Here is a 23,993-nt window from a genome sequence, read left to right as displayed (position 1 = left end):
TCATGATCTCAGGGTCTTGGGATTGAGCCCCACATTGGGCTCTCCGCTCAACGGAAGCCTGCTTCCTCCTTTCTCTCTGCCTGCCTCTCTGCCTACTTCTGATTTCTCTCTGTCAAATAAATAAAGTCTTAAAAAAAATACTTTAAGAAATAGTAGTTAAAAAGTGTATATTTTCGGGACACCTGGGTGGCTCAGTCAGTTATGCCTTCTGCTCAGGTCATGATCTTGGGATCCTGGGATGGAGCCCCACATCGGGCTCTGAGCCCATTGGGGGGCTATGCTTCTTCCTCTCCTTCTCCCTCTGCCCCTTCCCCTGCTCCTACACACATGCGCTCTCGCTCGCACACGGGCTCTCTCATTCTCTCAAATAAATAAATAAAAATCTAAAAACAAAGTATGCACTTTGAAGCCAAAGTATTGGTTTTATGCCCTAGTGATACCACTTACTTGGGTTTGAGCTCATCAAAATGATAATCTTTCTTATCTTTGGTTACCTCCTATGAAGACGAGGGCATTTTGAACACCTACCTGAGGTCATTTCTTAAAGGATTAAATGAGATAATACAGCTAAAGCAATGTGCATAGTCCCGGACATACAATAAGTACTCAATAAATGGTAGGTGTTTGGCCCTTGGATGGTCCCGGCACAAAGTGAGTATCTAAATTCCAAATCCAGGGCACCTGGGTGGCTCAGTGGGTTAAGCCTCTGGCTTCGGCTCAGGTCATGATCCCAGAGTCCTGGGATCGAGTCCCACATCAGGCTCACTGCTCAGCAGGGGAACTGCTTCCCTCTCTCTCTCTGTCTGCCTGCCTCTCTGCCTATTTGTGATCTCTCTTTGTCAAATAAATAAATAAATAAAATCTTCAAAAAATAAAAAAAAAAAAATTCCAAATCCAGAAGGTGAACAGCCTTATTCTCTAACAGTTCTGGGTGTTACTGTCTCTGCAATGAGGCATCAACCCCCTGTCATGGACTATATTATTGTCTTCTTAAGTTTTAACGTTGCTTGTGTTGCTGTTTTTAATTCCCAAAATACAGGTTTATTGAAAAGTAATCCAAAAATACAAGTTTCTCCTTCACACTCTGCCCTTCGATACCTCCCTGGCAAGAGGTAATGTAGTTTGGTTCTAGATTTTTTTCATAGAAGTGGTGTTTATTTCACAAAAATGGTGTGTGTGTGTTGGGGGGTGTGTGTGTGTGTGTGTGTGTGTGTGTGTGTTGTGTTTTCCCTCTGCTTCCTTCACTGCTTATATTTGTCACTAACAAGGACCGTTTTCTTTTCTTTTTTTAAAGATTTGTTTATTTCAGGAGTGCCTGGGTGACTCAGTGGGTTGAAGCCTCTGCCTTCGGCCCCGGTCATGATCCCAGGGTCCTGGGATCGAGTCCCGCATTGGGCTCTCTACTCGGTGGGGAGCCTGCTTCCCCCCTTCTCTCTGCCTGCCTCTCTGCCTACTTGCAATCTGTCTGTCAAATAAATTAAAAGAAAAAAATCTTTAAAGATTTGTTTATTTCAGAAAGCGAGAGAGCAAGAGAGCATGCACAAAAGCAGGAGGGGCAGAGAGAGGCTTAAGCAGACTCCGTGCTGAGCACAGAGATCAACTCTGGGCTCGATCTCATAACCCAGAGAGCGTGACCTGAGCTGAAACCAAGGATGGGATGCTTAACCAATTGTCGCACCCAGGCGCCCCAGCAAGGACACATTTAAAGTCAGAGACTATGGGACTATTTTGTTTTTTTATTGCCTACAGAGTATCCCCTAACATGGAGTCACTTCACTATTGGTTTGTTGTTTAAGGCTTGTTCATTTGTTTATTTCACTCATTGAGTATTACATGCTAGGCACTATGCTAGATCCTGGAAAAAGTGTAAATTAAGAAAATTTTCCAATTGCTGAGACCAATGTTTAGAAGTGCATGTGGTGATTCTTAGATAAAAAGCATGGGCACAAAGTAGGAACTCAGTATATTAACATTGTTGGTTGAGTCAATGATTTATGTTATATCCAGAGTAGGCATTATTATAAGAGGAGATAAGAACTACAAATGTTTCCCTAACTTAATCAGTATGTTTTATCATAACAAAGAAATATCTGTAAAATGGTATTTATGGTATTCACTGGTTTAGAAAAAATTGACAAGAACACACTGGCCAGGCCAGCCCTTTCCTTCCCTTAGAGCCTGTAGCACTGTAATTTTTGGAAGCTGACTACAGCAAGGACTTAGGAAACTCTGATACATTCTAAGATCAAAAAGTTAAAAAAAAAAAAAAAGCAAAACACTTTTCTGTGAGAAGGATAAGTCACCATTTTTCAAGACACAGAAATTAAGATGAATAATTTGCTTTCTCATATGCTAACAATGAAAAAAATGTAAAAACTTGCAACTCAATCACAATTACACTATTACATTTATTGGAGCATATTTAAGTGTGTAATAAAATGACATCGTTATTTAATTCACAATATTTAAACCGAGTAATAACCACAAATCCAGAACTATCCATTCAGCTGCCTTCCGGACAGGCGACCCTCTGGGATGAAGCTGCGGGACTTGCATCATGGAGGAAGACAGCAGGGTGGCAGGCTTTGTTCTGAGCTGTTTAACTTCATCCTTCTGCTTAGGCCTGAAAGCCCACAGCATCATTTTTTGAGAACTGGAGAAAACCTTACTGATACTTATCTCTATAACGTCCAAATATTTGACCATTATAAAGTAGGGAGTCAGTGAGATAGTCACCCAAACTTGCCTGTGGCTACGCACTTGAATCCAGTCCCTCTGCGTTACCAGTGGACAGGATATTCAAGCTTCTGATTAGGTCTGTGAGTCTTTACAAAAAACTGTTCATTTGAATTTCCATTTACTTTGACTGCATCCCAGCAAACCAATCTATTTGCTATTGTCTTCTGGGCAAAATGCCTGGGCTTTGTAAAATCGAAAACGAACTCCTACTGAAAAGGAAAAATAAATCTGAGGAAAATAAACTTCAGTTGTTGGTGTTCTCTTCTGGGTTCTTACCTTTCCATAGTTTTTTTTTTTTCTTTTAAAGATGTATTTATTTATTTATTAGAGAAAGAACAGGGGATTGGCAGAGCGAGAGAGAGAATCTCAAGCAGACTGCCCGAGGAGTGTGGGAGGGGGACAGGGTGCTCCATCCCATGACCCCCGGAGCATGACCTGAGCTGAAACCAAGAGTTGGAAGCTCAACAGACTGAGCCACCGGCGTGCCCCTTACTTTGCGGTAGCTTTAAATGAGTGCATTTTTCACAATAGTGATGCTGAACCTTTGATTAATTTCAGGAGCATCTTCATTTGGGGGAAACTTCTGTAGTGGCCTCTCACAGTTGTGTGTTTGGGGGCTGTCCTGCATTTTTGTTGTTGTTGTTGTTGTTGTTTTTACAGTAGTTTTTAATTACTATAGATGAATGATTGTTTAGCTACATGATTTCTGCAATAGGCACCTAGAGATGCCTCTGGATGATTTTTCCTTATTGTACGGAATCGCCCATAAGTCAGTGCAAATTCTAAACATCATTACCCAGTCCAGAAGTAGAAATGAACATAAAACATTTATCATTTAAATTCAATAAAGTTTGGGCCGCATTCTGATTCATCCCAGTTAGAATCTGAGACAGCCATTGTTTAGAGAACCGCCCAGCAGGTGTATGAATAGCAGCTCTAAGAAATCTAGAGCCTTGACTATCTTTTAGGAAGGCAACACCCTTCTAAAAACATAACTGCTGAGTTCATCAAAGAAACCACAGCCCGGGTGCCCTGTGTTCCAAAAGCTGCGGAAGAGCGCAACGTTCACTTGAGCAAAGAACTAGTTTTTCACTGTTTATTTTGGTTACGGTCGCTTGTCCTTAAAGAAAAGCACATTGATTAGGACGAGTGACACGGTAGTTAGTCACCGAAGGGAAAGTATTATAAGCGTCATTCACTTGGAGAACCCTTCCAGCTCGCACCTAGAGTTAGCCACAGAGCGGACCTAGGACTACCCTTGCCAGGCAACCTCCTGAGGTTTGGGAACCCACCTCTTTGACCTAGGCCTGGGCGGCACCCTTCGAACAAGCGTTGCCTGGTGTCCCCAAGCCCACTCACGCCGTCGTCAGGTAGTAAGGCAAGGTACGGGGTGGGGGATCCCTTTCCGGGCCCATTCTCCAAAGTTGCCGGGAGTGGGACCCAAAGAACTTTCCCAGATTGATCTCCGTCACCGCTCAAGGAGGTCTGCTCCCGGCCCGCAGGCTTTCCGCCGGGAGCCAATCGGCCCAGCGGGACAAGCCCCTCCTTCCCTGCACCTTCAATGGCTGAGAGAGGGGAGGGTCGGCTGGGGTTTTCTTCTTAAGAAGTCGCACCGGTTTTTCGAGCTCCGCTCTGCGCCTGGACAGCCACAGCGGCGGGAGCGAGCGCTGCCGCCACCGGGCCGCGGGTGAGTCACTGTTTGGAAATGGAGTGGGCGGGCGAGGGTGTGAGAGAATGAATGATGTCAGGAGCGCGCAGGGCGGCGGGCGGGGAGAGCGGGCCGCCGGGCCGCGGTAAACAGCGAGCGCCGCGCCGCGCCGCGGGCCGAGCGGGCGGGGAGACCCCGCCCTCGGCGCGCACGGAGCCGTCCTCGGCAGCCGAGCCCGGCCCGTGCTGCAGCGCCGCCGGGAGCGGCCTCGGGGGCGGCGGCGGCGGGGGGACCCGGAGAGCGGCTTGCCTAGCGGGGCCGCGGTGCAGACGGCGAGACCCCGAGCAAACTTTCTAGCGGCTTCGGTCCGGGGGTGGCTGCGGCAGCGGGCTCTGTCTCCTGGCGGGTCCCCGCCCGGGAGCCGGTGCCTTCGGCAGGGAGCGTCGGGAGCCCCAGCCGAGAGCGGGTGAGCAGCGCCCGGAGGGGGCCGGGGAGGAGACCGGGCTGAGAAGCCGCGCGTCGGGCGCCGCGCGGGGAGGGGGAAGGTGGATGGCGATCGCGGACGTGGCTCTAATTCGGCCCCCGCGCGCCCCGCCCCAGGGCATCCTTCGTTGGTGTTGCCTGGTAAGGGGGTGGATGCGTGGCTGAGGCTCCTGGCTCTGAGCATTCGTCTCATTCATTTGCGACCATTTCGGGGAACTCGGTGCTGGCGTTGGAAGGACACAGATTAAACCATACAAGGTCCAGAGCCGCCCGGGAGGGCAGGACTGAAGTTCAGGAGGTGGAGGAGGGACTGTCTTTTTCTTTTCCCAGAGCCGCTTACTGACGATGTGTGAACCGCAGTAGCCCGGCCCTGGGCTGCCCACCCCGAAACCTTTCCACGTTTGGCATTCCCCAGCCACTCTGCTTAAGGGAAAGGAGGGTTGGATTCTCCGCGCAAATGGGTGGGTATGGACCCGTCTACCTCTCCGAGAGTCGGATAATCATCAGTAACCCGCGGCCGCCTCTTGAAAGAACTCAAACGTTCTGTAATCTTTAATTTCTCTTTTCAATCTGTGCCATTCTTCTGTTTCATCTCGTCTGCTCTGAAGTGACCTCAAAACGTTTTGACGGGTCTGCTAAATTTTGAAGAGGTTCCACTGTTTAGTGACTCTAGGTTGGGCATGGATTTTCAATTTAAACTTAACTTTGCAAATCCTTGGCGTCACTCGGAGTCTCCTCTATTAACGGTGGGTTCTCGGTCTCATTGAAGACTGACTCAGTAAAATGGGACTGTCACTATAGATGGTAGTAACGAGGGTGTTAGAGTGAGAAAGACCTAGCATAACTTCGGCACAAACTGGACCCCAACCGGTTGTAACTGTTTATGTATATAAATCATGGTGTGTTCCAGAGCTGGCATGGGTGATAATCAATTAAGTTCCACAAAATTTCCTGCTTATAAAGTTGGTGGGCTGAGGTTTCGCGTGGGAGATCCTTTGGCAAGTTCCTTAGCTCCTCAGGAAGTTAAGCGTTTCATTGTGGATGCCTGAAAGGGTCTTTGGTTTCCACCCCATTTCAGTGGAACTGCCCTTTACTGTTTAAACAGAGATCAACTCCAGAAAGTGACAAACATGGAATCTGGAGGAAGACTGGAGGGGTGGAAAACTCTAACCTTAACTTTTTTGTACGTATTTATTTATTCAAAATAGGCAGTGCAGAATTTTCTTTTTATAGTCCTTTCCTTGGTTTGTTGCTAGTCTCACCCCACAGTAGTCTTCCGTTGAAGTGTTGTCTTACAAGTTAATATTTAATTCGGTTTCTTTAGTTTTCATTTTTAAGTAAAGCGGATTGACTTAGCAACCTGGAGGGAAATACTGGAAACCCTTGGGTTGCTGCCTCCTGACCTCAGTTTCTCTTCTCCTGGGATCTTATAAAAGCTCAAGGAAATATGTGGAAGGATGGGAAGTATTTGCTTGGGAATTATTGAAAACATTTGTTCTTAACCATAGGTGTGACAGCTTTTAGGGTCAAAGGTCACAGGGAATTTTTCACACCACATGATGTGGAAAGATCTTGGGCTTTGAAATCCAGAAGACCTGAGGCTATCTGTATGGTTAACTTATTTGCCATATTTGAGCAAGTGACTTAAACTCTTGGATTTGGGAGGGACTTTAAGCAAAATATAGGGCAAAATAGAAATAATCTTACATCTATTAAAATAGACAATGGAATATAAATGGGAACTTTTTTTTACAAAAGTGCTACTTTGCAGTGAGTTTTTTTGGGGGGAGGGGTGACAATTACTGAGAATTCTAGACCTTTTTGGACTAGAGTAGCCTGCCTACCTTTACTTAGTCTCTTATGGAGGAATTGAAGCCTCTAACCTGAGCTATCAGACATTTATTTACTTCGTTCCATTCTTAAACATTTAGTGAGCAGCTACTATATTCTAGCCACTATGCTAGGTACTAGTAATGCTAACATGAAGGAGATTTTTTTGTCCTTGAAGCTTACAGTCCAGTAGAGAGCGCCCCTTGCTTTTGATTATGGAGGGGGTAAAAGGAGCCAAAAAGGAGGAGAGGATGAGGAATTGGGAGGAAACAGGAAGTGAGTAGACTCCCATAGGCTGCCTGCCACTGATAATGCAAGATCCAGTGACTTTACAATGAGTCCTGAATTGGGGATCATAAATTCTTACGAGGATGAACAATGCAAATATGCCTTGCTTTGCCCAATAAAAATATTAGAGACAAGTGAGGCCGTTAAAATAATTTTAAATGGACACCAGAGCAAACTTGTTTAAATGAAATCTGAAGGGTAAATTCAGCTATACCAGGATTGATTTACTGTGAGCAAAGCACGATGGTAGATTTTTTTTTTAAGATTTTATTTATTTATTTGACAGAGAGATGACAAGGAGCCAGAGAGGCAGGTGGAGGGGGTGGAAGGAGAAGCAGGCTCCCCATTGAGCAGAGAGCCTGATGTGGGGCTGGATCCCAGGACCCTGAGATCATGACCTTAGCCGAAGGCAGAGGCTTAACCCACAGAGCCACCCAGGCGCCCCATGGTAGATATTTAAGAAGATAATCACTGGGTAAGAATATTGCAATTTGTTAAATTTTACCTGTATAGTAGTATATTACTTATGGAAGTTTATAAGTACAGATTAAACAAACCAACAATCACCCCAGAAAATCACTTAGCGTTATATCCTTAAATTGTTTTTTAGCCTGTGAGGACGTATAACACAAGGAGCTAACGTGTATTGAGAACACTGATTTAGATTGCCTGAGGTTGCACCTGCTAGAAAGTCATTCTCTACAAAACCAAATTTGTTCCCTATTCACGGTTTTCTAACTTGCTTTTTTTCATCCAGGTGTGGACATCTTTATAATAAAATACTTTTGGATAACAGCTTTGATAGTTTTCTATTCAATGGCTGCATCCCAACTGAACCAATCCTCTACCTGGGGACAGTTAGTTTCCAGTTTTATTATTTTCAGCAACTCTGCACTAAGTATTCTTCTAGCTGTATCTATGTGTCTGGCCATGATGATTTTGGTCATTTTGCATTTTAAAACGTGGCTTATAATGTTTAATGTAGCTGCCTTTTAAAAAATCATATTCAGAATTAGAAAGCTTTCTCTTTAAAACTCAAGAGTTTTAATTTCAGTGTTCCTTTAGTGTTTCTCTTAAGATTTCAGCAATAGGATCGACATTCTCTGTGGAGCTGCACGATAGGTCAGTAGCTCATTACACAAGGGATTTATCTGATGAAAACAGAACACGCAGGCTTTCTTAAAGAGATATTTGGGCTTGTATTTTGTTATTAGCCAGAAAGCTAATCTTTTGTGAGCAAATAGAGCAGAGTGGAGCCCCGCTGATTTTGTCAGGTAGCTCTCTATAAGAAATTCGACTTCCACAATTTGCCTCCTTAGTCCCCGTAAAGGTAGACAAGTTAAAAATTTCAGACGTTGCATTTAGCAGATTTATCACTACACTAGGTTTAACCAAGCTCCATCACTTTTAAGTAGGTCACCTTTTTAAAAAGCCTTATGCATTTGTTTGAACTCTTGAAAAGCATATTATCGGGAAGACTTGGTGGGATTGATTTAATGAAAGTGCAATAAATTTCCATTTGCTAATTTTCATGATAGGTATAAAACATTTCTTCATTTAAGCATTCTCAAGTTTTATGCTAATATCATACCTTCTTTGCTACCCTGAATCAGGATTTAAATTTTGCTTTGAGTTTATTTTTCCATTTCCAATGCTAGTTACTTTATCCCCTCGTGGTTTTGATAAAGGGTGTTGGATTATGAGTAGTGATCAGTTTAGCTTCTTCATACAGAAACTCGAATCAGTTCCATTTATTAATTTCTAACAATGACTTGTAATTCAAAGCAGAATGTAAAGAAACAGGTCATAGAATGAAAGTTTAAAAAGGGGGCAGCCTGGGTGACTCAGTCAGTTAAGCAGCTGCCTTTGGCTCAGGTCCTGATCCCAGGGTCCTGGGATGGAGGCCCTCCTCAGGCTCCCCGCTTAGCAGAGACTCTGCTTCTCCCTCTCCTTCTGCCCTTCACCCCACTCGTGTTCATTCTCTCTCTCTCTGAAATAAAATCTTAAAAAAAAAAGGTATAAAAAGGGTAATGTGTTATTTGCTGACTGGTTTTCCCTGCTACCAAACCTAATTTGGTAATTTGCTTACAATTTAAGATTCAGCTTTACAATTCTGTGTGTTAGTTTGATCATGTCACTTAAAATTTTCAAACCAAACTTGGCACATTCCTAGATTTTTTTTTTTTTAAAAAGCATTAAGTGGATTGAGTGTTGTATATGTGCATCTTTTCTTTCAACATATCCCTCCGTACTGTTAAAGAATAAAACCACATACTAAAATTGTTAAAGAGGAGGGGATGAAAGGAAAGGAAGGTAACAAATTCAAAGCCCAAGAGTCAGAAAAGACACTCAGCTATTGAAAGTTAAAGAGAAAGACTCTGGAAGGACCCTTTCAGGCAAATGTCACTTCTTTCCCTGGTAGTGCCTGTGCTGAGGTTCATTTATCATGAGACATTTCAACTGTGGGAAGGAGGATGCTCAATTGTCAGGGCTGGCCTCAGGCAGAATTGAGAAGGAGCTGAGATACCCACCTTCCGGCATCCTTGACTCTTAAGTTTACCTGGCAATACTCGCTTCACCCCGAGAAAGTCTCCATGAGTGTCAGAATAGCGGCAGATTGTTCTCCAACTGAAACCGTGGAACTGGGGGCATCCTATTATGGAGAATTGGGGTATGCCGGTCCACCCTGGAACTTAATGACCTCTTTTTATTAAGATGATTAGAAGTGCAAACTATGTGATAGGAATTACACTCTTGAAAAGCTTTTCCATGAATGGGAAGAAACTGAAGGGAGGAGGAGCTCTGGAGGTGGAGAGACCACTGCAGAAACACAGCTGGGAATGTGCCAGAGGTAACTCAAGGTGTCACCTGGCAGGGTGAAGTGGGGGGTGTGGGGGGTGGGAGGGGGAATTGGCTCCTCCATCTTGGAAATGGGGTCCTGAGAGATTCTGCAGAGGTTGGCCTGGCAGGGGTGCAAACACATGTCACAAGCTGATGAAACTCATCCTGGGAAGGCACCTCTTAACACATATTCCACGGAAAGGGGTTAAAAATTACTTTAAGTAGGTAATCTGACTTAACATCTAGAGAAAACGTGAAGGAATGAGTTCTCATTTAGGTCTAGAGAAGTGGGTCAAAGAAAGAATACGTGGTTTTGGATCATGGACCACTTAGCTAATTGAGGTACCCCGGAGGCAAACCTTTAGATGGCAGTCCGTCTCCAAAGAGAAGCAGAGACTTCTCAGGAAAATAATTGCGGCCGTTGTTGAACTTGAACGTTCAAGCCTTTGAAAACAGAGCTGGAGCGAATCCGGTGAAATAGTAATGGTTAGATAATGGGAGAGACTCGGAGATAGCATTTTCACATCTGCATTAGAACCTCTCTTCATCTTCAGACTGACCTGCAAAATAGAAACTGTGTGCTCTCCGCTGTGGAGGTAGGGAAACCATTTTTAGAAAGGTTAACATACTCAAGGTGGCAGAGCCGGTAAGAAGTAGAGCAAGGGTTTGAGGGGAGACCCTGCACTGCCCAATATCCCTCAGGGCTTTCTGTAATCTTCCCACTCACTCTGGAGATGTGGCAGTTTGAGGGGGTGGGGCAGGTGATACAATACCTTTTGATATAGGATTGTATGTTTACCGTGGGATGCTTATCTGGTCGCAGCTGATTCAAGGTCATGAAGGAGTGCCAGAGAGGTGAACCCACACAGGCTTGCCCCACCAGGACAAAGGCAAATCTCAGAAAACAAGAGCAGCTGTGTAAAAGACAGGTCTCAGGGCCTCCTAGAGAAAGACACAATCCTCCCGGAGGGCAGTGGGGTGTTGTGAGACCCAACACTGCTGCTCACCACTAGGTGACCTTGGGCAGCTTCCTCAGATGCACCTCCATTTCCTGGCTGTTAACAAGGGAATAAAGTATTTACTTCAGAAGGTGACCCTATGATGTATAAAAAACTTTGTGAGTGAAACATTGAGGGTAATGCTTGGTTCGTATAACTACTCAGTGGCTTAGTGTTCATTGTTTTTTTGGCAGACAAGCTGCATCTCTAACTTTTAAAGACAAAGTTTTCCATCCTATTATCTCAAAAATCAAATTATCGCTTATTATTTCTTTTGTAATAAAATAGCCATTTGTCACATTATGCCCGTTATTGGTAGGGTCTGGGTTCTGTCAATCTGCCTTCCCTCGTCCTTCTTGTGGAGGTTAAAATAAAATCCCGGAAGTTGTTTGTACACCACCACTGAATTCAAGAACTTTCATAAGAAGTATATCACGTCAGCTGTGAATGCTGACAAGCTTTCAGAGCCGCAGTCACCATATGCCAGGCCTCTCAGCAGATGCTGGGAGCGTTCACGTCGCACAGCCGCCTCTGTGCCCCACAGAGCTCAGCCTTCTGAGGAGTATTGTACCATGAACACCACTGTCCCAGAAAATGCTTGGGGCCATTAAGAATCACAGACCCCACTGTCCTCCCCGATGCTGTGAGTCTTTCTCTAGGAGGCCCTGAGATGGTTTATTTCACACAGATGCTACTGTTTTCTGACATTTGCATTTGTTCTGCAAGTTGTTTAACCTCCAGTTGTGACTACCACCCGCCCCCAATAGCTACCAAACTTTAATAGCAACAGAGGGCATTGTTTTTATTAAATTATATTTGTATATGTGTGTATGTATAATATATCCTTTATGATGGATTGGTTAGTGCTCAGAAGTACACTCCCTTGAAATATAGTTTGATTGGCAAGTTTTAAGCAGCAGGCAGAAACATTTAAAATCGTATTTACCAAATACTTAAAGCACTCACTATTTGTTAGGGGTTTTTTTCTGAGCACTTAGAACTGATTTACATCTCCCCAAACATACTGAAGTGCATGTTATTATCCCCATCTTAAGGATCCCCATTTGAGACAGAGAGGTTAGGTCACTTGCCTAAGGTCACACAGCTGGGAGGAGGCAGAATTAGGTTTTGAAAGGAGACAGTTTAGTGGCAGAGTTGAACCACCACACTGTTGATTATAGAATCTAGCATGTATCTCACAATGTGGGTCCCCTTTGTGTCCTTACATGTGCAGTTTTTTCAAAGGAAACTTCACACCTGTCCAAACATGCCATCAAATCCCTGTGATTTACTGTGTGGAGGGTTAAATGAGGTCCTATATTTCAGTATCAGTATTGAAAGATGGCAGTACTTAATTTTCAGTACAGTTTTGTCACAGTTTTTGTTTTTTTTTTTAAAGATTTTATTTGAGAGAGCACAAGAGAACACAAGAGGAGTCGGGGGCAGAGAGAGACAACACAAGTGGGGCAGGGTCAGAGGAGAGCTGAGCAGGGAGCCCAATGTGGGGCTCCATATCCCAGCACCCTGAGATCACGACCTGAGCCAAAGGTATATGTTTAACTCACTGAGCTACCCAGGTGCCCCTCAGACATTTTTCTCTAGAAGTTTCTGAGTGTTTAGTCAGGCTTGGTGATGAGTTTGGGAAAGAAGTACATTCTTCTGTCCCCTGATTAGTGCATTCAGCTCAGTAAGAAGATCTGCAATCTTATGCCTGCTACTTTAATGATACTTATTTTTTTCAGTTTTAGTTCTTTCACCAATTACAGTCGAAAGTTCTGTTGGGGGAGAGTAGCTTGTACGTGAGGTTTCATTGACTTTTTTCCCATAAGTATTGGAGATGGTGTTAGGCAGAGTCATGGCCCCCTGAAGGTTTCACATCCTAAGCCCCAGAATCTGTGTATCCCTTATGTTATATGGCAAGAGGGAATTAAGGTTGCTAATCAGCTGATGTTACCATATGGAGATTAGCCTGGATTGTCTGGTTGGACCCAGTGGAAAAGAGAAGCACAAGAGTCAGAACCAGAGAGTCAGAACTAACAGAGCTTTGAGTTTAAAAAACTCAAAGGACCATTGCTGGCTTTGAAGATGGAAGGGGGCCACGAGCCAAGGAATGGATGCAGTTTCTAGTAGCTGGAAAAGGCGAAACTAGATTCTCCCGAGGGCCTCCAGAAAGGAATGCAGCCCTGCTGACACTTGGATTCTAGCCCAGTGCAAACCATTTTGTACTTCTGACCTCCAGAAGTGTAAGAAAATAAATGCATGTTGTTTAAGCCACTGAATTTGTAGTAACCTGTTAAAGCACCGAAGGGAAACTAATAGAGTTATCAGAACACTTGGCAAATTCGGTTCTGTTCCTTTGCCAGCCCCGGGAAAGTTGCTTAATCTCATGACTTACGGTTAGGGGCACATCAGGTGTGGTGAGTGTTTACATTTTGGGGGCTATCCTATTTTCCTATTATCCTGTTTTACAAAGTGGCAAAATTAGCCACTTTAGGGGCAGAGGGAGTTGACTCGATAATTCTATACATTTTTACACCTGGTCAATGTTTAAAATGCCAGTTCCAAGATTTTAGCAAAAAACAGTCTATGGAGCAAGTAGTGGCCCTTGGGCCTTACCCATCAGAGTTGCTGGACAGAAATGCGGCTGCATCCCACAGAGTACTTGTCACCACCCAGCGTTTGTCTGGGGGTAAGATGATAGCCCAAATGTGGTGGAGATGATCACTTGAGTTTTGACTACAGATTTGCTTTAATTTTTTAAAATTAGCTCTTTGCTTATCTAACAATGTTAATATGCATTCTCGGAGAGCAAGGATACATCTAGGCAAAGACTTCCCAAACTGTAACACATTAAATAAAAGATAATATCGTTCATCGGATCGTCTATAGCAAGTATCCAGAGGGTTGTGGGCCCCCCAGTAGGTGATATCTTAGAATCAAAGTATCAATTATTGGTATTTAAAGATAATAGTTTTAATGGATGGGGTTAGTGTTTGTTGTTGTTGTTGTTATTTGTTTGTTTTAAGGCTTCCTCCAGTAACTAATCTCCTAATCTTACATTGTGATTTGGAGACAACTTTGATTAATTAAGGGTCTCTCCTTTGTTACAATGTAGAAATAGCAGTGTAAGGAATAAAATCTTGGGCATTTTCCTATATAAAAAAATGAAACAAAGGCTAATGTAAGATTTTTAAAAATAATTTTAAAGAAATATGAGTGGAAAATTAACAGGATGGCATAAATATATATATGGCAGTTTCTGGGAGGAGGAGACTGCCTTGCATAGAAATGCATTAAAAATTGGAAACTCCTATGGTGAGTGCTGTGAAGTGTGTAAACCTGGCGATTCACAGACCTGTACCCCTGGGGATAAAAATATATTATATGTTTATAAAAAATAAAATTTAAAAAAAAATTTAAAAAAAAAATGGAAACTCCTAAAAACCACAGAGGTAGGACATATTCATATTTGCATCTCCTTTAAATATACCCTTTTAGATTTGGAGTCACTTTGTTAGTTTAGGGGGGGAAATTATAGATGTATAAAAAAGTAGGATTGATTTCCTCTTATAAACATGAAGGAAGGTCTGGAAAAAACTCAAAACGATGTGGAAGAAAGAAAGTTTTTGTCTGTGTTCTACATGCTCTGGGCAGAGGTTTTCTGGGCTCTCCCTTCTCTAGCATAGGAACCTCTTGAGCCTCGGCTCTGTGCATGCAGTGCTCCTATCTGACCCTTGACTCATTCGCTTGCATTTTATCCCCATCAAGTAATTCTTGGTGAATGGTTTGCTTTTCCCTGCCAGTGTCTCCATAGCAGAATGAGGATGTCTAGGTTATGTAAGAGGCCTAGGAACCTTCGCTCATACCAGCAGGTATCTGTCCGGTCCCCTAGCCATTACTGATAAGTTAATAGACTGATATTTTCTGTTGCATCTTTCATTAGCATGAATCAGCTCCCTAGTGTCTCTCTCCTGGGTGAACTGATGAAAGAGTTTCTGGGCAAAGCCCAGACCTGGGACCAGTGTGCTGCCCTGCCCTCCCACCCTTACCCCAGGAGATAACCATCCACTAAGAACCCAGGGTTGTCCAGTAGAAGTATATATGAGCCACACATGATAGTCACATACATAATTTGAGTTTTCCGACAGCCACATTTTTTGTTACAAAAAGTTAAAAAAGGTGAACTTAATTTTAAGAACATATTTTAACTCTGTATATCAAAATGTTCTATTTCATATTATCAGTTATGATCAGTCTAAAAGTTCTTGACATGTTTATACATTTTTTTCCTTAATCTGCACTCATAGCACATCTCTCCATGGATTGGCCACATCCAGAGGGCTTAGTAACCATATGTGGCTAGCAGCTACCCTACCAGGCAGTGCCGCTCTGACCAGCTTTACCCTTAAGCAGGGATACCCTCCTTGAATCTGGAAAGAATTCTTGAATAGTTGCCATCCAGTGATTCTGGTGTGTTGTGTAAAAATTGAGTGATGTCACTCTTCCCGCCATCTTTCCTTGCCACCATAGTGGTGTGCAGGAATGTCATGGCAGATGCTGTCAGGAGCAGTAACAATGCTGGAAAGGAGGCAGACTCCAGCTTCTTAATAGGCCCAGCTCCAAAGTCATCGCCTGGTTTCTCGCCGTGATGACGAAGCCTGGTTGCATTGGCGAATTTGAAATCATTGATGATCACAGAGCAGGGAAATTTCTGTGAACCTCACAGGCAGGTTGAACAAGTGTGGAGTGATCAGCCCGAGATCTGATGTACAACTGAAAGATCTAGAAAAATGGCAGGATAACCTGCTCTCATCCTGCCACTTTGGTTTCATTGTCCTGACAGCCTCCACCGGCATCATGGATCCTGAAGGAGCAAGATGAAAACACAGAGGAGGGAAAATCCTGGGATTCTTTTTCTAGGGATAGAATACATATGTGCGAATAAAATGCCTCAGTGGCAAAAAAACAAAAAACAAAAACTAAAACTAAATGATGTCATGGAGTCACCTTGGTGAGCCCCAGAGAAAGCTGGTTCCCGTGCCTTTTGCTAGAAGACTGAGCAGGCTCAGCATTATGGTGGAACACGCCTCTACAGTTACTGGTGACGTAATGTGTGAATTTCAATGTCAGGAGGTGTCTCTGGGCCTAGAAAAGAATTATTTTGATAATTAGGCTCATGCAAACAGAAGAGATGACAGCTTACAGCTGTGATCCATGGGCTGTGTGTGGGTGTCTGGCCTGGCCTCAGCCCCTCAGGGTTCAGCGCACTTAACTCCTCTTGTCTCTCACCTTGCTGTCTGACCTGTTTATCTGCCACCTGTCCTGTTATATTCGTCCTGTCCTCGCCCTGTTTATATCCATAATGCTGCTCTCTAGTTTATGCCCTTACTCCGTTGCTTATTGTAGCAATCTGAGAAGCAAGACTCCTGTAAAAACAGGATGATGGAAATCATTACTTGATATCAAATATCCATGCGCCAGGAACTTTAAGGTTAGAATATAAGAAGGCCCAGGCATGGTGGGCGTGAAAGGGAAGTGGAGGGAAGGGAGGAAGGAAGGGAAGAGCGCAGTCCTGTGTGGGAAAATGACTACAAGCAGAGGATCTCATAGCAAAAAATTCTCCAGCTACTGGGCAAGCCGTTGTTGTCAGGAAATTCTCAAGATGGGTTGCTTTGGGTTTCACAGATGTATTGACTTTATTCAAATGCCTCTTGGATACAGACAGTTGAGACATGGTCCCAGGCCCTTCTCAGTTCCTTCTGAAATTGAGTAGTACATTCGACACAATGTTTTGAGCACTTGCTATGTGCTAAACTTTATTCTTTTTTTTTTAAGATTTTATTTATTTATTTGACAGAGAGAGAGAGAGAGAGAGGGAACACAAGCGGGGCGGGGGAGTAGGAGAGGGAGAAGTAGGTTTCCTGCTGAGCAGCGATCCCGAAGCAAGACTCCATCCCAGGACCCCGAGATCATGACCTGAGCCCAAGGCAGATGCTTAACCGACTGAGCCACCGAGGCACCCCTAGACTTTATTCTTGATTCTAGGGATTCAGTGAACAGGAGTTGAGGTTTCTACTCTCATGGAGATTGTTGGAGTTAATGTGTTGAGGGAAGAAAAGATGCTACACAGAGAGGTTGAGCAATGTAAACAAGTAAGACCAGTACATAAACAAGGTAAAGTTCAGTGTTGGACCCATTCTTCAAAGGCAGCTCTGTCACCTGGTGTCGAGTGACTGGGAAAGCCTGTGCCAGCAGTCAGGAGAGGCTTGTTGGAAGCAGTGGGACTTGCACTGAAGTGTAAAGGATGAGAGGGAAGGGCGTGTGCAGCAGGCGGAGGACGAGAGTGCTTGGTCACACCAGGAGTGGGAGTGAGAAGTGGCCAGGCCCCTCCAGATCAGGAGGGGTGGGGCTTGCAGACTTGGTATGGAGCATGAGCCTCCTTGCAAATGCAGTGAGAAGGTGTCAAGAAGTGGTCTAAGACGGAGCCGGCATGATCTGATTTAGATTTGTGACATACTGTGGCTGCTGGGCAAAGAAGGAAGTAGAAGGGGCCAAGAGTAGAAGCAAGATCAGTTGTGAAGCTACTGCCTGAGAAGGTATGTGGCCAGCAGTAAGGGGGCAGTTTTGAAGAGGGAGAGCCCTGGATGGATTGGAGAGGGATGGAGATAGGATTGACAAGATTGATTGATTGATCAGAGAGAGAGAGAGTGACAGCAAGCAGGTATAGTGGCAGGCAGAGGGAAAAGCAGGCTCCCTGCTGAGGAGGGAGCCCAGTGTGGGACTCAGTCTCAGGACCCTGGGATCATGACCTGAGCCCAAGGCAGACACTTCACCGAATAAGACACCCAGGCATCCCAGGGTTGACAAGACTTATGGTTAGGCTTTGATGAGTGACACGAGAGAGTAGGAGAAGTCAAGCAGAACTGCCAAATGGGTGGTAGGTAGGTAAGAGGGTTGTGGGGAATAGAGTTCTGTTCTGGCCACTGGTAAGTTTGAGTTGCCTATTAGTCCTTTCTCATGGAGACAGATGTCAGCCAGCAGTGACCTGTGTTCAGGGGTGAGGTTGGGTTCTGAGATGTTTGAGGAATCTGCCGTCACCTAGGGAGACTTCACAGGTAGAGAAGAGAGAGAGATAAGGCTTCAAGCAATGACAGTTGGGAGATCAAGTAGGAGACCGTGGAGGAACCATTGAGGCAGGAGGAAGACCAGAAGGGAAGGATGTTCCAGATGCCGACAGAACCGAGTGTCTAGAGCAGGATGGAGTAATTGGTGCTGTTGTAAGTTCTTGACAAGTTGGGTAAGAGGAAAACACAGTATTCGCTGGGTTTGCTTATATGGAGGATTCCTGTAGGTAATGGTCTTGTGTTTTAGAGACGTGATTTAAGGCACAAATAAATTGACCTCCGCTGTCTCCTGCAGCAAACTTTCCTCACCCTCTCCCTTCTCAACATCACCCCTACCGGGTAGATGTTCTCTCTTTGTTCCAGAGTACTGAGGCCTTTCTTTGTCCCTGGACTACCATAGCGTAACATGATTTTCTGTTGAAATTAGATTCTTTCAGAATGAGCTCCTTAACAGCAGAACTTATAGGTGGGTTTTGCTTTGTTTTGTTTGGTGGGTTTTTTGTTTTCTTTTGTTTTTTGTTTTGGTATTTCCTAGCATGATGCAGACACTCAGTACATGTTTTCTGAATCAAAGTGTTGAAGATCATTGAATACTGTGGTTTTGCTTGTGTTATTTACCCCTGTGTTGTGGCAGGCACAGGCCAACAAAGAGCACAGGTTTTCAGATTCTCCTCTGCCTTCTACGGCCATGGTCTTGCTGGGCCGAGGTTAGCTTTTGCCCAGGACTGCCCCCTCCTCCCCCCATGCCCCTGGCCAGTGGCTGCTCTGGAAGCCTTGCTTAGCTCTGGTTCCCTGTGATCCTCTCTTCTTCGCCCTTTCAATCATACCTTGTACCTTCTTGGGAGCCACATTCGAGCACCTGTGGAGATCACGTCCCTGTTTCAGGAACTACATCTCTTCCCCACTTTTAGACTCTCTGGGAGAAGTCATCTGCAGTTACTGCATACAATTTACCTACCACTTTTACCCCATTGCATACTTCGTGTCTTAAAGGCCTCGAAGCAACTGATCATAGCAGCTTCAAGAGGGGTCTTTTTAGCAATTTTTTTTCTTTTCTTCTTTTTTTGTTTTGTTTTGGGGACTTTTTGTTTTTTGTTTTTGTTTTGTTTTTATTTTTATTTTGTGTGTGTGTGTATGTTTGTGTGGTTATTTTCCCACCAGGGCTGTGTGGAAAATTTTCTTCTTCTACACTGTTTCTATCACTTTGTTTTCCACTTCATTATCCTCCTGTTGCAACACCGCAATTATACTAGTTGCTGTGGAGATATTAAGTGCATTGCTAATAATGGAGGATTATTCCTTTAGGTGGAAGAATAGAAGCAAGAGGAGAATATAAATCTTGTTTTTGTGCAAATGTTTCCTAGTAACAAAAATAACTAAGTGGTAATAGAGACTGTGGTGCAGAAATGTCTATATGGGGTTGGCTTATGTTTTTAAAAAGGATTGGCTTTCTTAATGAAAGAAAATATTAATTTAAGCTTCTGGTCCTCTTAGAGATTAATTCCCTAGTTTAATACTTTACTATTCATTCTTTAGTTTATATTCTTTGTCCAGGAGGGTGTTGTCCCAGATAGACCAAATTTTTTGTAGACTTCATCTTTTAAAATTTTTCTTTCTTTCTTTTTTTTTTTTAAGCTTTTATTTACTTGACAGACAGAGGTCACAAGTAGGCAGAGAGGCAGGCAGAGAGAGAGGGGGAAGCAGGTTCCCCATGGAGCAGAGAGCCCGATGCGGGGCTCGATCCCAGGATCACGACCCGAGTCGAAGGCAGAGGCTTTAACCCACTGAGCCACTCAGGTGCCCCTAAAATTTATTTCTTAAAAGCTTTTTTAAAATTTTTTTAAAAAAATCCTTTTTAAAAAACTTTACTAAAGGATACACATTTTAATATTGTTCATCTCATTTCTATTTCATGAAATCTTACAGTTTCAATGGACTTTTTTCCTTAAGATTTATTTATTTTAGAGAGAGAGAGCACGTGTGAGCATGGGAAGGGGCAGGAGGAGAGGGAGAAAGAAACTTCTAGCAGACTCCTCGCTGAGCTGAGCTCAGAGCCTGATGCAGGGCTTCATCTGATGGCCCTGAGATCACCATCTGATGGCCCTGAGATCACGATCTGAGCAGAAACCAAGAGGTGGATGCTTAGCCAGCTGCGCCATCCAGGGACCCCTCCATGGACTTATTATAATGAAGCTGAGCATGTGCCCTGGTTTACACAGGACAGCCCCAGTGTGTAAACTGTCGTCCTGGTGTAATTACTAATGAGTCTGTCTTATACTCTCAGAACTGTCCTGCTTAGGATGTTGAATTATATGGTCACCCTAATTAAAGACCACATTTATTTGGGTTTTGTTTTTTTTTGGTAATTTTAAAAGATTTATTTACTTGGGGGGAGGAGCAGAGGGAGAGGAAGAGGGAGAGAATCTCAAGCAGGCTCCTCGCTGAGCATGGAGCCTAACTTGGAGCTCCATTCCGGGCCCTGAGATCATACCCTGAGCAGAAACCAAGAGCAGGATGCTGAACTGGCTAAGCCAGGTGCCCCTAAAGACCACATTTAATAGGAAACTAAGGGAATGAAGTATTTTATATATTCTTGTTTTAATCCAGATAACATATACATACATATATTTAGATAGATAGAGATGGGTATACATGTGTAGATTGTATACACACACACATACATATATGTGTATATATTTTTTCTTTCACTTCCTCCAGCTGATGGTTTAAAACTTGCCAAATGTCTTGATGCTATAGAAAGACACATATATACTTATACATACATGTAGAAACATATATATACACACACACACATATATATATGAATTTCTCATCTTCATAATTCCCTTATGTTATATTTTTACTCAAATTCATTTTACTATAATAATGCTTGACCTGGCTCCTCCTATATGGACAGGATCAATTTTCAAGGATTAATGTCCAAATATTGACTGTTCTGTTTTGAAATGACTTCTCATATCTCATTTGATTTCCCTCTGTCCAATACAAATGCTCACCTCTTGTTAACATTAGATTTTTACCCCCTGCCTGTGTTAGAATTGGGTGTATATCCTAGACTATCCCATTGTATCGTCTATTAGCAGCTCAGTTATTGATCTACCCAAAGGTAGGACAACAGCCATTAGAATAAAAAAAGAAAGGTCTTTTAAAATCTTGGATACCTTGAAGAGTAAAAAGTACCATTTTGATATTCAAACTTACCTTTAAAAATATACACATTCCTTCCCTGACCCATCCCAGTTAGTGTCAAGTTTATTATTGTAAAAACTCTGAAAGCCATATTAAAGTTTTTATAATTGATCCAAGATCCTTGGGGAAATTTCTGGGAGTTTATGTTCTGAGGCCAAGGGGATTTTGAAGTGGCTTGAAAAGTAAGAGTTAGTGAATTGCCAGTATTGAAGAGCAAGCTCTTGGGATAGTCTCTGGAGAAGGGTGCTGACATGTCCTTCAGAATGTCAGGGAATGTAAGTCCGTGGAAGGGAGGGGGTTTGGTAGGAAGCAGAGAGAGCCATTTTGTGCCAGGCTGGCTATGCTGTTGTAGGCAGACAGACATGCTCCCTCCCCTCTTGGAGCCTACCACCTACTGTGGGAGCCATCCGATTAAAACCAGGAAACAAGTATATAATCACCAACTGTGAAATAGTGCTGAGAGAGAATAAGAGGGGAGACTTTTTTTAGGCCATGAAAACAGCCCTTGGGGAAGGAACATTAAAGTTGAGAAGGCTGAGAAGATTCTGGCCCTTTGTGTGGTGTTGATAGAACAATGATGGTGTTGCTCTGTCAAGGTGGGACTCAGATTAAATTATTCTGGATCATTTAGTCAATTAGTAGCAAATAAGGTGCCCTCTGGGTTCCTCTGTCAGTGTTTCTCAACTTTTTTTTTTTCATTATTGCCTTTTTTAGATAGTTTTTTCTAACTATTCCCTTCCTCCGTGTGAAATTTTAAGGCCCTTCGGAGGATCACAAACCATTTCTTCCACCCTTAGAGCACCACTTTTCGCCAGAGAATGCAAACTCTATCAGTTATTGTCTGCGGGGTGCATTTTAGGGTAGTCAGAAATGGGCTTTTATTGAGTTAACATAATATCCTTGGATCTCCAACTGGATTTGAAGTTTCTTGAGGCAGAGACCATCTCCAATAGGACAGTAGTAATAATGTGTCACTGACTGTGACACTTTTTTTTTTTAAACATCCATGAGGTTGGGAAGGGGGAAATAAAAGCATCTGAAGTAGAGTAGAAAAGCCCTAAATGGCCTATTTCATCTAATTTCCTATTTAGATAAAGAAACAAAGACTACTCGGAAGGCTGGGGTTAATCAGTCTCTCGAATCCACTTTGGCGCCATTTCCAGGACACTCTTGGTAAGGAGCAGATTTAGGAAGGTGGTGATCATCAGGAGCAGTCCAGGTTTTATTGTTTGGCTTGAAAATTTGCATGTGCGCATGTGTGCACAAAGTTGCAATCCCACCTAGGGAGATGAGATTGGCAGATTCTTCCAATACTTTTCTAAAACAAGGATGAAAAGGAAAATCTGATTAGCAATCACTTCTGTGTTTCCGAGGCCACACATCTGTCTAAAAGGCAGCTCTACAGGAATGTAGGAGAAAAGTGAACTAAAGATAGAGGATACTAGTAAGCTTTTTAAGAGAAGGAATTAAGATGTCACTGTTCTTTACCACTCAGATTTTTCATCATTAGGGTTGGGATCATACATGTCTAAAGGACATGGGTTTATCAAGGATAGTTCATGTAATATATAAGGTTGGGAGAAATGCAGAGAATATATCTGAAATTAGGTGATGGAACCTCTAGTCTGGCTCTTTCTCTGTATCAGTCTCTATGTGTTTACGTATGGGAGAGAGAAATTTCGTTCAAGCTTGTTCTAATTATCTGGCCCATAGTTAGGGAAACTGGAGAAAGGTGTAGCTGTCTTCATAACCTGTCTTGTAATTTCCTCTTGTGCCTTAGTGAATTTTGGAGGTTGGCTCAGTAGATGACACAGACTTCTAAATTTTGCAGCCATTACTTCCTTTTACTGTATCTTCATCCACATCAGTCACATTTTAATTTTTTTAATTTTAATTTTAATTTTTAAAATTTTTAATTTTAATTTTAATTTTTTTTCAAGATCTGTATTCAGTGGTGTAACCCAAGTCTACTCCCCCTCAGCCCAACCCTTTCTAATCGTGCTTTTTAGTTGTTTTGTTTACCTTCTTGACAAGTCCAGCACCTTTAGTAGGTGAGCAAGGAGTAGAAAAAGTATGAAACTACAGCCAGATGGATGTAATTTATAAATTCTTTCCAAAGGGTAAAGTGGAGAAGACAGAAAGTAGAAGTATGGTATCAGTCCCTAAACCTCATTTCTCTTCTTTTTGCCCCATTTACACAAGCAGGGGAGCCCTGGCCTTACCCAGCCATCATTAAGAAAATGAAACTGAATTTGTTCGTTTGTTTGTTTTTAAAGATTTTACTTATTTATTTGTCAGACAAAGATCACAAGTAGGCAGAGAGGCAGGCGGGGTGGGGGAAGCAGGATCTTTGCTGAGCAGGGAGCTCGATGTGGGGCTCGATCCCAGGACCCTGAGATCATGACCTGAACCGAAGCCAGAGGCTTAACCCACTGAGTCACCCAGGTGCCCTGAATTTGTTTGTTTTAAATTATGTACTTGCACCACGCTTCTAAAATGCGATTTATGAAACAATCAGGGTTGGATACATACTTTTTTATACAAGTAATTAATTACCTAGTTTTGAATTCTAAGAATCCTTTGATTCCTTCCAACATGAAAAAAAAAATGTTGCTAAAATGCCTTTTTGAGTCATTTGTCCTCAAAAACATTTTTATTCATTAAAATGAGGTTTGATTATCTTCTACAGAGGATTTGGATTGAGTCTTTAAACCTAGGCAGAACTTAACAAATATAGCTGTCTGATAAGCCACCTTTATTATTATTTGTTTATAAACCATACATGTTACTAGTAGTTCTAAATGTTTTGTGTGGAAACGGAAGTAGTGGAAG

The 23,993-nt window shown here is 43.1% G+C and overlaps 1 protein-coding gene and 1 pseudogene across 2 annotated transcripts in view; both read left to right on the top strand.

Annotated features, from left to right (window-relative positions):
• The first annotated feature begins 4,136 nt into the window (after positions 1-4,136).
• Positions 4,137-23,993, top strand: part of SGMS2 (sphingomyelin synthase 2) — an 80,027-nt gene continuing 60,170 nt past the window's right edge. The window contains exon 1 of one of the 2 annotated variants that reach the window (XM_032860285.1): positions 4,137-4,426. The gene's annotated coding sequence lies outside the window, so the exon portion shown is untranslated. Of the gene's footprint in view, positions 4,427-4,619; positions 4,854-23,993 lie in introns of those variants that run through there. The other variant, XM_032860287.1, reaches the window with a different exon arrangement.
• Positions 15,321-15,848, top strand: LOC116867417 (annotated as a pseudogene).

Source organism: Lontra canadensis, unplaced genomic scaffold (genome assembly GCF_010015895.1).
Source record: "Lontra canadensis isolate GAN:19392208 unplaced genomic scaffold, GSC_riverotter_1.0 scaffold1, whole genome shotgun sequence".
In the NCBI taxonomy this organism is placed as follows: domain Eukaryota; kingdom Metazoa; phylum Chordata; class Mammalia; order Carnivora; family Mustelidae; genus Lontra; species Lontra canadensis.
Note: the sequence above shows the minus strand (reverse complement) of the source record. Positions and strands in the feature narration are given on the sequence as shown.